This window comes from Macaca thibetana, chromosome 13, assembly GCF_024542745.1.
Source record: "Macaca thibetana thibetana isolate TM-01 chromosome 13, ASM2454274v1, whole genome shotgun sequence".
Classification (NCBI taxonomy): domain Eukaryota; kingdom Metazoa; phylum Chordata; class Mammalia; order Primates; family Cercopithecidae; genus Macaca; species Macaca thibetana.
This window is the reverse complement of record NC_065590.1, coordinates 36,626,797-36,639,179: the sequence shown is the minus strand read 5'-3', so window position 1 is coordinate 36,639,179 and position 12,383 is coordinate 36,626,797. Positions and strand designations below refer to the sequence as shown.

The following is a 12,383-nucleotide window of genomic DNA, read 5'->3' as shown; positions in this document are numbered from 1 at the left end:
GTTGGTAATAAACTCATAATTAATATTAAGAACTAATAATATTGTTAAATGACATTAATATTAATAATTAATTTTAAGCATGCATAATCATATATTTAAAATAATTATCCATAATGAATAATGGTATAATTATTAAAATTGATTATTGATGTTTAATAATTAATTATATTATTATTCCTAATACCACAGGGGGTGTCCACCTACCTGTGATGTTGTTCCTAATATCCAGGGACAGAAAACATGATTTTGTTGAAGTCCCAACCCCCAGTACTTCAGACTGTGACCTTATTTGGCAATAGAGCCTGTACACTTGGATTAATTTATAATCTAGTTAAACTGAGGTTATAGAGTGGTCTCTAATCCATTGTGACTGGGTGTCCTTATGGAGTGGTGACATTTGGACAGAGGCAGACATGCACAGAGGGAAGACACGTAAAGAGGCACACAGAGAAGACAGCCATCTGCAAGCCAAGGGACAGTTGAGGCGACCTGCAGCTAGGAGAGAGGCCAGAGCAGGTCTTTCCCTACCATCTTCAGAGGTGAGACCATCAATATCTGTTGTTTTAGGCCACCCAGCTTGTCACACTTTGTTAGAGCAGCCTGAGGAAACTAATGCATGTGTGAAATCATATTCAGTTTCACTAAACATTTAAGAAATCAAAAAGAAAACAAATCACTGTTCTTCATATCACACAGTTTAACCCTTTGGCTAGCAGGGCAAAACCTTTTGCAGGCGAGGATGAGAGGAAAAAGGACCATTTACACAGTGGTGATGTAAATGGTACGAATAGCCTGTAGAGCAAGGTCACTTAGCAGTGAATATCACAAGCCACAAATACATGAAAACCCCTTGACCCAACAATTCATCTTGAAGGAGGGAGATAAGCAGACATGTTTGGAAAGACATGTGAACTAGAATGTATAGTACAGCATTTATAATATTCCACATTTGGAAGCAACTAAACATGTAAGAACAGGAAACAGATTAAATAACAAAAGGACCAAGCAATGAAGTACCCCGCAGACATAAAGAATCACACTGTAGGAGTATTTTTTTTTTTTTTTGGTATGAAAGAAGTATGTTACATTTGATTGAGTGAAAAAACTCAAGTAACAAAATAGTTATGCATCATGATTCTTTCTTTTTTCTTTTCTTTTTTTTTTTTTTTTTTTTTTTAAATAAGAAACGAATGTTATATATACATGCCTAGAAGAAAATCTGAAGAATCACAGCACAGCTGTTAAGGGTCATTACATATGAGTGATTGGATTAGAAATGACTATAATCTTCTTCTGAATGCTTACATGGTGTTTCTAGTTTTCATTAATAAATGTGTCTTCCTGCTCACAGCTGTAATTCCAGCACTTTGGGAGGCCGAGGTGGTTAGATCATTTGAGGTCAGGAGTTCAAGACTAGCCTGGCCAACATGGTGAAACCCCGTCTCTATTAAAAATACAAAAATAAGGCCGGGTGTGGTGGCTCACACCTGTAATCCCAGCACTTTGGGAGGCCGAGGCGGGCGGATCACGAGGTCAGGAGATCGAGACCATCCTGACTAACATGGTGAAAACTGTCTCTACTAAAAATACGCAAAAATAGCCTGGCGTGGTGGCGGGCACCTGTAGTGCCAGCTATTCAGGAGGCTGAGGCAGGAAAATGGCGTGAACCCGAGAGGTGGAGCTTGCAGTGAGCTGAGATTGCACCACTGCACTCTAGCCTGAGCGTTCTAGGCATGTATATGTAACATTCGTTTCTTATTAAAAAAAAAAAAGAATCATGATGCATAAACTATTTTGTTACTTGAGTTTTTTCACTCAATCAAATGTAACATGCTTCTTTCATACCAAAAAAAAAAAAATACTCCTACAGTGTGATTCTTTATGTCTGTGGGGTACTTCATTGCATGGTCCTTTTGTTAGTTATTTAATCTGTTTCTTGTTCTTTCTCAAAAAAAAAAAATTAGCTGGATGTGACGCATGCCTATAATCTCAGCTACTTGGGAGGCTGAGCCAGGAGAATCACTTGAACCTGGGAGGCAGAGGTTGCAGTGAGCCAAGATCGTGCCATTGCACTCCAGTCTGAGCGACGGAGGCTCCGTCTAAAAAAAAAAGTGTCTTCTTTAGTTATATAAAAATTCTCTCGTTAGAACATCCATCCTAAGAGGAAAAGAATGAGGACTGATAGTTCATGTAATACTCCAGTTCACTCAACAACACTTTTAAATTATTATTTTTATTAACTAGCAGGTGCTTTATCCACAGATACTTAAGGCCTTATCACTGCCCAGAGACATCAGCTGGTCGAAAGAGCAGCATGGGCAAGCTGGGCTGCTCAGCGCGGAGCAGGCGCTGTGGATTTCTGTTTTCATCCTGTCAGCTTGCTCCCTCTGTAATCATAGCTCTGCCCAGATTGTCTAATGACAGCCCTGCCTCACCTGGTTTCCGGAATGGATGCATTCCTTCCCACTTTGATCACAGAATGCTATTCTCATTCTCCAGGGTGTGGGCCCAGCCTGGCTCAGTGCCTGCTTGCCAAAGACCTGCCCTGAGTCACTCTATCTTTGGTACCGACAATCTGATTGCTGCAGCTGTATATTTTTTCTTTCCTCTCCTTCAACTTGAAGAAAACAACCTCCTACTCACTTCTGCTGCCCTGCCCATGGGAATCACTCTAGAGTTTAACAATGTTGTCTGTCCTCTGTCTGTAACTTTGGGAAAACAGGTGAGCTGGGAAGCGGCAGGTGAGCTGGAGTACACAGTACAGAAGGGCACACTGGGGCTTTGGTTTCTGTTCTGATGGATTGCCAGGGTGTACAAAGCAGGAAAAGGCATCATGGCAATTTGTTTACGGTGTTAGTCTTGAGGATCTGCTGTCAATTTAGCCACATATGTGTACACACACACACACATGCATGCAAATGTGTTAAGAACTATAAAGTGCTCTATAATTGTTATTTAAATACCAGAGATGCTGTTGGTTAAGCTTTTGTTTTTTTTAGAGACAATCTTGTTCTGTTGCTCAGGCTGGAGTGCAGTGGTGTGATCATAGCTCACTGTAACCTTGAACTCCTGGGCTCAAGAGATCCTCCTGCTTCAGCTTCCTGAGCAGCTATGACTACTGGCATGGGCCATTATGCCTACTCAATTAAAACAAGTTTTCTTTTGTGCAGATGGGGTCTCAATATGTTGCCCAGGCTGCTTTCGAATTCCCGGCCTCAAGCGATCCTTCCACTTCAGCCTCCCAAAGTACTGGGATTATAGGTGTGAACCACAGCCCCTGGCTTCCAGCCAACTATATAGAACATAACTACTGTGAATAACGAAGGTAAACTGTACTTTGCCTCACCCAAGATGGTGGGAACTGTGCCTGTAAAGATTCAAAAGTGCCTAAGAAGGTTTGAGTGGGCATCTAGGTTCCTGGGGAACATCTGTGTTCCAGTGTTCTGCAGCCTGGACCTCCAGCACTTTGTGAGCTCAGAGTGGGGCCCTCTCTCCTGTGCACCCCAGACACCAGCATGAAGTCACTGCTGCTCCTCCCAGCAACCCAGAGGTGCCTCTGGGACTTTGTGGCTCAGGCTTGATGTTAGTGGATGTGTTTGATTCTAGGGGTGGGGAGAAGTCTGCAGGAACTTCTTCGGCGGCAGTGTAGAGACTGCTGCTTAGGGTCAGGCTGGGTGGAAGCAGAGCGGGCTGCCTACCTCCCAGCTGAAGCAAAAAAAAGCAGGGAGGAGACTGCCCCCTACTAGGGGAGAGAAACAGAGGTCACAGCTGGAGACACTATTTGGGGGTTGGAAAGAGACTATACATTGGATTTGAACCATGAGGTTGGAAGCTGATGGGACTGGGAGTAAGTTGGGCCGGAGCAGATGAAACAGGGAGATGTGCAACAAAAGAACACCAAGGAGGGGAGTACCAGAGAGGAGCAAAACACATGTTACCCTGCCCATATCCCTCCAGCGGGGGACACAGATGCCAAACAGATAAGCAAAGTGTATCATTATAAATTGGGGGAGGTATTATTCAGAAAAGGTAGAGGGCTGTGAAAGAGAATAACAGAGGGGCTTTAACTGAGATGGGGATGGGGGAGGCCAGGAGAGGCCCCAGAACCAAGCTTTGAATTGTGAGAGGATGTGAACCAGGCTGCAGGGGTGCCCAAAGTGCATTAGGAGCAGAATGGCCCACCTGGGATCACCAAGGCACCAAGGGCTGGGTGCCTTCCAGGACTGAAAAATCAGTCTGTGAAGAGAGGCAGAGAGGCCAGTGGGGCTGGGAGATGAGACCGGGAAGGGAGGCAGGGCCAGACCATACCGGCCTGCAGGCTGTGTGAAGGAGCTTGGCATTTATTCTAAATGCAACTGTGCTCTGGGTGCCTGTCCTCACGGTGTGACTTTTAGGGCCACCAAATATATTTGATGGCATTGTTCTATGTTAGAGCAAACCTGCAAATTTTATAAACATTTGAGGAGAGATACACTGCCACGTTTGCAAAGTTGATTGGAAGGTGGAAGTAGGTAAAACTGTGTTCCTGTTTCTACTTTTAAAATATTTTGTCTTATTTTCTTTAATGACTGCATTACTTTGATAAATGTGAACATTATAGGAAAAAGAGTCCCCTGTACTGAGGGCTGAAGTCCCAGGGTCCCATGGGGTAGATTTGGGCTAATGCTTTATGTTCATGAAGTTTTCTAAAAATTGTGATTTTGATTGGGATTGCACTGAATTTATGGCTAACATAATTTAAGAAAAAGTGGCTGGGGGCAGTGGCACACACCTGTAATCCCAGCACTTTGGGAGGCTGAGGTGGGGAGATCACTTGAGGTCAGATGTTTGAGCCCAGCCTGGCCAACATGGTGAAACCCCATCCCTACTAAAAATGCAAAAATTGGCCAGGCGAGGTGGTATGCACCTGAGCTATCATAATACATTTTATCAAGGTCGCTCAGCCCTGACCCAGGTGATTTAGCCTGTGAGGTCACCCATCACTGACCCCCCTAGTCTTGCCAGCTGAGGGTCCCACACCCAGACCCGGGGACAGTTTCTTTTTGCCTTCTGCCTAGTTTGACAGGATCAGCTTCATGGGTACTTCTATTTTATTTTTTTTTTTTTGAGGCTGAGTTTTGCTCTCTGTTGCCCAGGCTGGAGTGCAGTGGCATGATCTTGGCTCACTGCAACCTCTGCCTCCTGGGTTCAGATGATTCTCCTGCCTCAGCCTTCCTAGTAACTGGGATTACAGGCGCCCACCAGCATGCCTGGTTAATTTTTTGTGTTTTCAGTAGAGATGGGGTTTTGCCATATTGGTCAGGCTGGTCTCGAACTCCTGACCTCAGGTAATCCACCCGCCTCGGCCTCCCAAAGTGCTGGGATTACAGGCATGAGCACCGCCCCTGGCCCATGGGTACTCCTTTCTGCAGGAAAGCTGCCTGTTAACAGAGGGCAGAGCCTGAGTTCAGAGGAATGTGCTTTAATGGGGTATTCATGGCAGCACCAAGTGTGGGATGGGTGGGGTGGGGGTGTGAAGGGAGGGAAGCGTAATCATTTGGGGTTGATAGTCTTCCTGGAGGAAGGAAAACACCATGAAGTGTGGGAGTGGGGGAATAATTTTAATAAGGTAAAGGTAGATTATGGGCTAATGGTTTGTGCTCATGATTCTCATGGCGCCCAGTGTCCCTTGCATGAGGCCGCTGGTCATTTGCCCTGTACCTAGGGAGACAGGTGTGGTACAGAGGCCTCAGCATCTCACTCTCCATAATTCTGTCTCTCTCCTTTACCTCAGGAAGTGTGCAGCTGGGACACATTGTGCCTCCTCTTCTCATCTGAATTTTCATTGGGGCAAAGGGTAGTTAGAGAAGATTCCCTCCAGGGATGCTCCCACCTTTCTGGTGGGCATGGAAGGGCTTTGCTTCAATACCAGCCTTTCCCTGTTCCAGCAATGCTTCCTCAACTACAGGCTGGCCCAGAGGTTTATCTGTTATTCCTTTATCCCAGCTTCTTGCATTTTTGCATGTCATATGCACATTTCCTAACCATCCTCCATGTGAAGTTTGGTCTCCCTCACAGGCCATTGAGGGTTTGCAGCTGTCATCTGGTCCAGATGTAGCCTCTGGGGTGTGTGGGCAGGCTCTTGTAGCACTGTTTATGGGAGTACCTCCTTTCTGCTAAAGGAGTCCCCATGCAGTCCTAGCTGACAGCCACCAGGATGTGGGGAAATGTCCCAGACAGCCCAACTACGGGAGTCCAGAGAGCCTGCTCAGGTTGGGGTGGCCATATTTGAATTTGTCTTGCAATCTGGCAAAGAGCTCTTTCTCCTGGTGTTTCTCAATCCTGCCACACTTGGTGCCCTTTTTTCAAACAAATATCTTATAGTTCCACCTTTACTTCATTGAAATGAAGTTATGAATAATACAACTAATGAAGAAATCAGTATCATGTCCTATCATATAAAATATAAATGAAATATATAAAATAAACATATAAAACATATAAACAAATAAACAAAAAAAATAAAAACAATTAATAATAAAATAGTATTGTCAGTATTGTCAATATTCACTGACCAAAGACTACCAGGAACATACCAGCAGTAAAAAAAAGGCAGGTTATTTAGTTTGCTGCAGGGAGGGAGAACACACTCCAGATGATCCACAATAAGAATGAGTTGGGAAGGGCTCGTTCTCTCATTTTTTTCTGAGACAGGGTCTCACTTTGTCACCCAGGCTGGAGTGCAGTAGCGTGACCTCTGCTCACTGCAGCCTCAACCTCCTGGGTTCAAGTGATCCTCCTGCTTCAGCCTCCCAAGTAGCTGGGACTATAGGCGAGTGCCAACATGCCCGACTAATTTTTGCATATTTTGTAGAGACGGGTTTCACCATGTTGGTCAGGCTAGTCTTGAACTCCTGAGGTCAAGCAATCTGCCTGCCTTGGCCTCCTGAAGTGCTGGTATTACAGGTGTGAGCCACTGTGCCCAGCCTTATTTTCTTTTTTAACTGGTTACATTTATTATTTTTTTCCTGCTCTAGACTGAGTGTTTGCGTCCCCGGAAATTCATATGTTGAAATGTAATCTACCAATGTGATGTTAGGAGGTGAGACCTTTGGGAGGTAATTAGATCATGAGGGTGGAGCCCTTGTTAATGGGATTAGTGCCCTTGTGAAAGAGACCCTTGTCCCTTCCACCATGTGAGGATACAGAGAAGATAGTCATTTATGAAGCAGGAAGCAGGCCCTCACCACACCCGAATCTACTGGCACCTGGATCTTGGACTGTCTTGGACTTCCCAGACTCCAGAACTGTAAGAAATACTGTCTATAAGTCACCCAGATTATGGTATTTTGTTATAGCAGTCAGAACAGACTAAAACACTCCCTTTATGACTTGTATATTTTGTGTTTTGCTCAAGAAGGCCTTTCTTTTCCTCAATGGATGGTTTAAACCCATTTTGCATACTTTCTGCTAATACTCTTTTTTTTTTTGAAATGGAGTCCCACTCTATCCCCATGCTGGGATGCAGTGGTGCGATCTCGGATCACTGCAACCTCTGCCTCCCAGGTTCCAGCAATCCTCCTGCCTCAGCCTCCCGAGTAGTTGGGACTACAGGCGTGTGCCACCACGCCCAGCTAATTTTTGTATTTTTAGTAGAGACAGGTTTTCACCATGTTGGCCAGGATGGTTTTGATTTCTTGACCTTGTGATCCACCTGCCTTGGCCTCCCAAAGTGCTGAGATTACAGACGTGAGCCACTGTGCCTGGCCTTCTGCTAATACTTCTATAGTTAAAAAATATTTATCTTAGAAGGTATGATGTGAGGTTGAAATGTAGCTTTACTCTTTTCCAACTAGATAGCTCAACACCATTTACTCAACTGGCCACCCTTTTCCTACCATTTTGTCTTCTTTTCTTTTTTTTGTTTTGAGACGGAGCCTCACTCTGTCACCTAGGGTGGAGTGCAGTGGTGTGATCTCGGCTCACTGCAACCTCTGCCTCCTGGGGTCAAGCAATTCTCCTGCCTCAGTCTGCCAAGTAGCTGGGACTACAGGCATGTGCCACCACGCCTGGCTAATTTTTGTATTTTTATAGAGACAGGGTTTCACCTTGTTGGCTAGGCTGGTCTTGAACTCCTGACCTCAGGTGATCTGCCCACCTCGGCCTCCCAAAGAGCTGGGATTACAGGCGTGAGCCACTGCACCCTGCCCCTTTTCCTACCATTTTGAAGTGCTCCTTTATCATACACTGAATTTCCATTTATACATTAGTCAGTTCTATTTGTCTATTTATATACCAATACTACCATTGCCATAGCTTTATAGGATAATTTGATAACCAAGAAGACAATTCTACCTACGTTGTCCCTCTCTTTAAAAAAGAATCGTGGCGATTGTATACATTCTCTTGTGATGGATTTTATTTATTTATTTATTTATTTTAAGACAGAGTCTCACTCTGTTGCCCAGGCTGGAGAGCAGTGGTGTGATCTCAGCTTGCTGCAACCTCCGCCTCCCAGGTTCAAGGGATTCTCCTGCCTCAGCCTCCCGAGTAGCTGAGATTACAGGCATCCGCCACCATGCCCAGCTAAGTTTTATATTTTTAGTAGAGACGGGGTTTTACCATGTTGGCCAGGCTGGTCTCAAACTCCTAACCTCAAGTTATCCACCTGCCTTGGCCTCCTGAAGTGCTGGGATTACAGGTGTGAGCCACCACACCTGGCCTAGATGGAGTTTTAAAAATCAGTTAAAAGTTTTTTAAAAATTGTGATTTTGATTAGTATTACACTAAGTTTATGGATAATAATTTAAGAAAAAGTGATATCTTTATGATATTGAATCATTCATTTTTTTTGAAGGGTCTAAGAAGGAATCTGTTATTGGAGTATAGGTAATGTATAGATTTGCACGACTCTGATTCTACAAAAAATATTTTAAAAATTAGCCAGGCATTGTGGCATGCACCTGTAGTCCCAGCTACGGGGGGCTGAGGGGGCTGCTGCTGAGGTAGGAGGTAGGAGGATTGCTTGGGTGTGGGAGTTCGAGGCTGCAGTGAACCATCATTGTGCCTCTGCACTCCAGCCTAGGCAACAAAGCAAGACCCTGTCTCTCAAAAAAAAAAAAACAAAACAAAAAACAAAAACAAAAAAAAAACATACATTCTACACATTCCTCAAGTTTGAATATACCTGCTCTAGGTTGCACTGTCTGAGACTATACCCTCTGCTAGTGGCGAGGGAGGGTCCCTTTGAGTTTCTGTGCCCACCACCATGCCTTTCCAACCATCGCTTGCTTCCTAGACTTCTCTACCCTGTCACCTCCTAATCCACAGTTGGAATCTGATAAACAACCAATGCCAACCTGTGGGCTTTGCTGGTGGGTAAGGGCCTTAGGCAAGTCCCTTGGGCCCAGGGAGAATGAATGAACCTGAGGTTGGCACCATGTGGTTTCGCATGTGTCTCCAGGCCTCAGCAGCAGGGGTCACTGTACGTAAGCTTATAACCAGGGTGCCAGCTTTTCACCAGCTTCCTGGTGTTAGTGCAGGGAAATCAGGGTGGCTTGGCACCCATGAGGGACCAGTGGGCTGATGGGAGTCACAGGTAGAATCAGAAGAACTAAAGCTATTCCTGGATTTTTTTTTTTTTTTTTTTTGAGACCAAGTCTTTCTCTGTTGCCCAGGCTGGAGTGCAGTGGCACGATCTCGGCTCACTGCAACCTCCACCTGTCAGGTTCAAGTGATCCTCCTACCTCAGCCCCCCTAGTAGCTGGGATTATAGGCATGCGCCACCACGCCCGGCTAATTTTTGTATTTTTAGTAGAGACGGGTTTCGCCATGTTGGCCAGGCTGGTCTTGAACTCCCGATCTCAGGTAATTCACCCGCTTTGGCCTCCCAAAGTGCTGGGATTACAGGCGTGAGCCACCATGCCCCGCCTGGAATTTTTTTAATTTAAAAAATATTTTGGGCCAGTCATGGTGGCTCACACCTGTAATCCCTGCACTTTGGGAGACTGAGGCGGGTGGATCGCTTGAGCTCAGGAGTTTGAGACCAGCCTGGGCAACATGGCGAAATTCCATCTCTACAAAACAAACAAACAAACAAACAAACAACCACACCAACCCCCCTGCCCCAAATTAGTCAGGCATATTGGCACATGCCTGTAGTCTCAGCTGCTTGGAAGGCTGAGGCGGGAGAATCCGCTGAGCCCAGGGAGGTCAAGCCTGCCGTGAGCTGTGATTGTGCCTCTGCACTCCAGGCTGGGTGACAGAGCAAGACCCTGTCTCAAAAAACAAAAACAATAACAACAAAAACCCCAAAACCAACACAGAAAATATTTTAAATATTTGCTCAGTGGGGTTATGCCCAGTAGAGCTGAATGGATCTGACTTTGCTGTGGCTTCTGCCAGCTTCGTCACAGCAAGTGCGAGCCTGCCCACACTTGGAGTCTATTGCTTGCTGGGACTAAGGACACGCTGAGGCAATTTAGACCCACCCAATTAGACTGAAGGTTATTTATAAACTCCCTAGATGGTTATGCATATTAATAAAACAATCAAATCTCTAAATAATGGCCAAGAACCTGATCTCTGTTTTTTAAAATTTAATTATTATAATATTTTTTGAGACAGGGTCTCACTCTGTCACCGAGCCTGGAGTGCAGTGGTGCGATCTTGGCTCACTGCAACCTCTGCCTCCTGGGTTCAAGCCATTCTCGTGGCTTAGCCTCCCAAGTAGCTGGGACTACAGGCACATGCCATCACACCCGGCTAGCTTTTTTATTTTTAGTGTAGATGGGGTTTTGCCATGTTGGCCAGGCTGGTCTTGAACTCCTGATCTCAGGTGATTTGCCCACCTTGGCCTCCCAAAGTGTTGGAATTACAGGTGTGAGCCACTGTGCCCGGCCGTGATCTCTGTTTTAAATACCTGATATCTTAAAAATTCCAGCATGGTGGCTTATGTCTGTAGTTCCAGCACTTTGGGAGGCCGAGGCTTGAGGATTGCTTGAGGCCAGGAGTTTGAGACCAGTCTGGCCAACACAGTGAGACACCATCTCTACAAAAAAGGAAAAAAACAAAAAATATATATACAAATTCCAGGAATAGCTTCAATTCTTCTGATTCTGCCTGTGGCTCCCAGCAGCCACTGGCCCCTTGTGGGCCCCAGACTCCCCTCGGGATCGGAGACCAGCAGGTACTTAGCATGCCCGTGAATCTTCTCTAAGTCTTTTCTTCCTGAAAGCCTAAAGCAAAGAATGACTTACCATCTTGGGCAGGTTATTTCCCCTCCTTGGTTTCAGTTTTCCCCACTGAAGATGAGGTTAAATCAGTGTTTCTAAATCTCTCATCTGTGAAGTGATCCTAAGCATCCTAAAACCAACCCAAACATTCTAAAACCAAAACCAAACTTTCAAAGCAACCCAGACAGTATTTTTTCTTACATGTATTGAAGAACATGTAATAAAATAGAAAGACACATATATTGTGTGTATTTTTTTTTAATATAATAAACTATCCTTAAAGGACAGTGACCCAGGCCTGGAAACATGAGGTTGAGCTTGCTAGGCAGGGATGGGCAGTGATTACCAACTGATGGTGGGGTTGATGGTACTGCTCTATGTTAGGTCTCTTGTCTTGTAATTATTACACTTTTTTAAAAAAAGAAATGAAGGCATTTCCAGCCTTGCTTTTTACTTTACAGGAGCCCTGGATGAGCTTTCTTGACAATCAGGGCTATTTTCAGTTACAACCATGGTGCAGTGAAGATGTCTCAGGATTCTGACCAATTAGGTCTTTGGACGATAGTTAACTTTTTTTTTTCTTTTTTTAAAGACAGGGTTTCCTTCTGTCACCCAGGCTGGAGTGCAGGCCTTTGCATGATAGTTAATGGCCTTTGCATGAGAGTTAACCTAAAATTTTTTTTAAAGAGACGGGGTCTCGCTATGTTGCCCAGGCTGGTCTTGACCTCCTGGCTCAAGTGATCCTCCTTTCATGTTCTCCCAAAGCACTGGGATTATGGGCATGAGCCACCATGCCCAGCCCTAAGTTTCAATATTCATACAGTCCTCCCTGTGACTCAGTAGATCTCAAACTTTAGTGCGTTTATAATTCCTTTGGGGGGCTGGGTTAAGATACAGAGTCTTGGGACCCCTGTCTCACGTTTGAACTGTGGCCAAGGGATCTGTGTTTTTACAAGCCCCCATGTGATGCTGCTGCGGGAGTTTTATGGAGAAAAATACCATCAAACTTCTCAGAAATTCCATTAATTTCTGAGGATCAAGGCACCAAGTATTATAGTAAAAATATCCAAGAAGCATCTAGAACACTGCTTTTCTAGGAGCTGCCTCCTTTCTTGCTCTCACAAGCAGAAGGCATTTCTGTTCCTCTGCTTTAGATGACAAAGCTAAATG

General features: G+C 44.9%; 1 protein-coding gene across 1 annotated transcript in view; it reads right to left on the bottom strand.

Moving 5' to 3' along the window:
- TIA1 (TIA1 cytotoxic granule associated RNA binding protein) overlaps nucleotides 1–12,113 on the bottom strand; it is a 162,083-nt gene extending 149,970 nt beyond the window's left edge. Inside the window, exon 1 of the mRNA XM_050754479.1 lies at nucleotides 12,109–12,113. The gene's annotated coding sequence lies outside the window, so the exon portion shown is untranslated. The remainder of the gene's footprint in view (nucleotides 1–12,108) is intronic.
- Nucleotides 12,114–12,383: the final 270 nt, after the last annotated feature.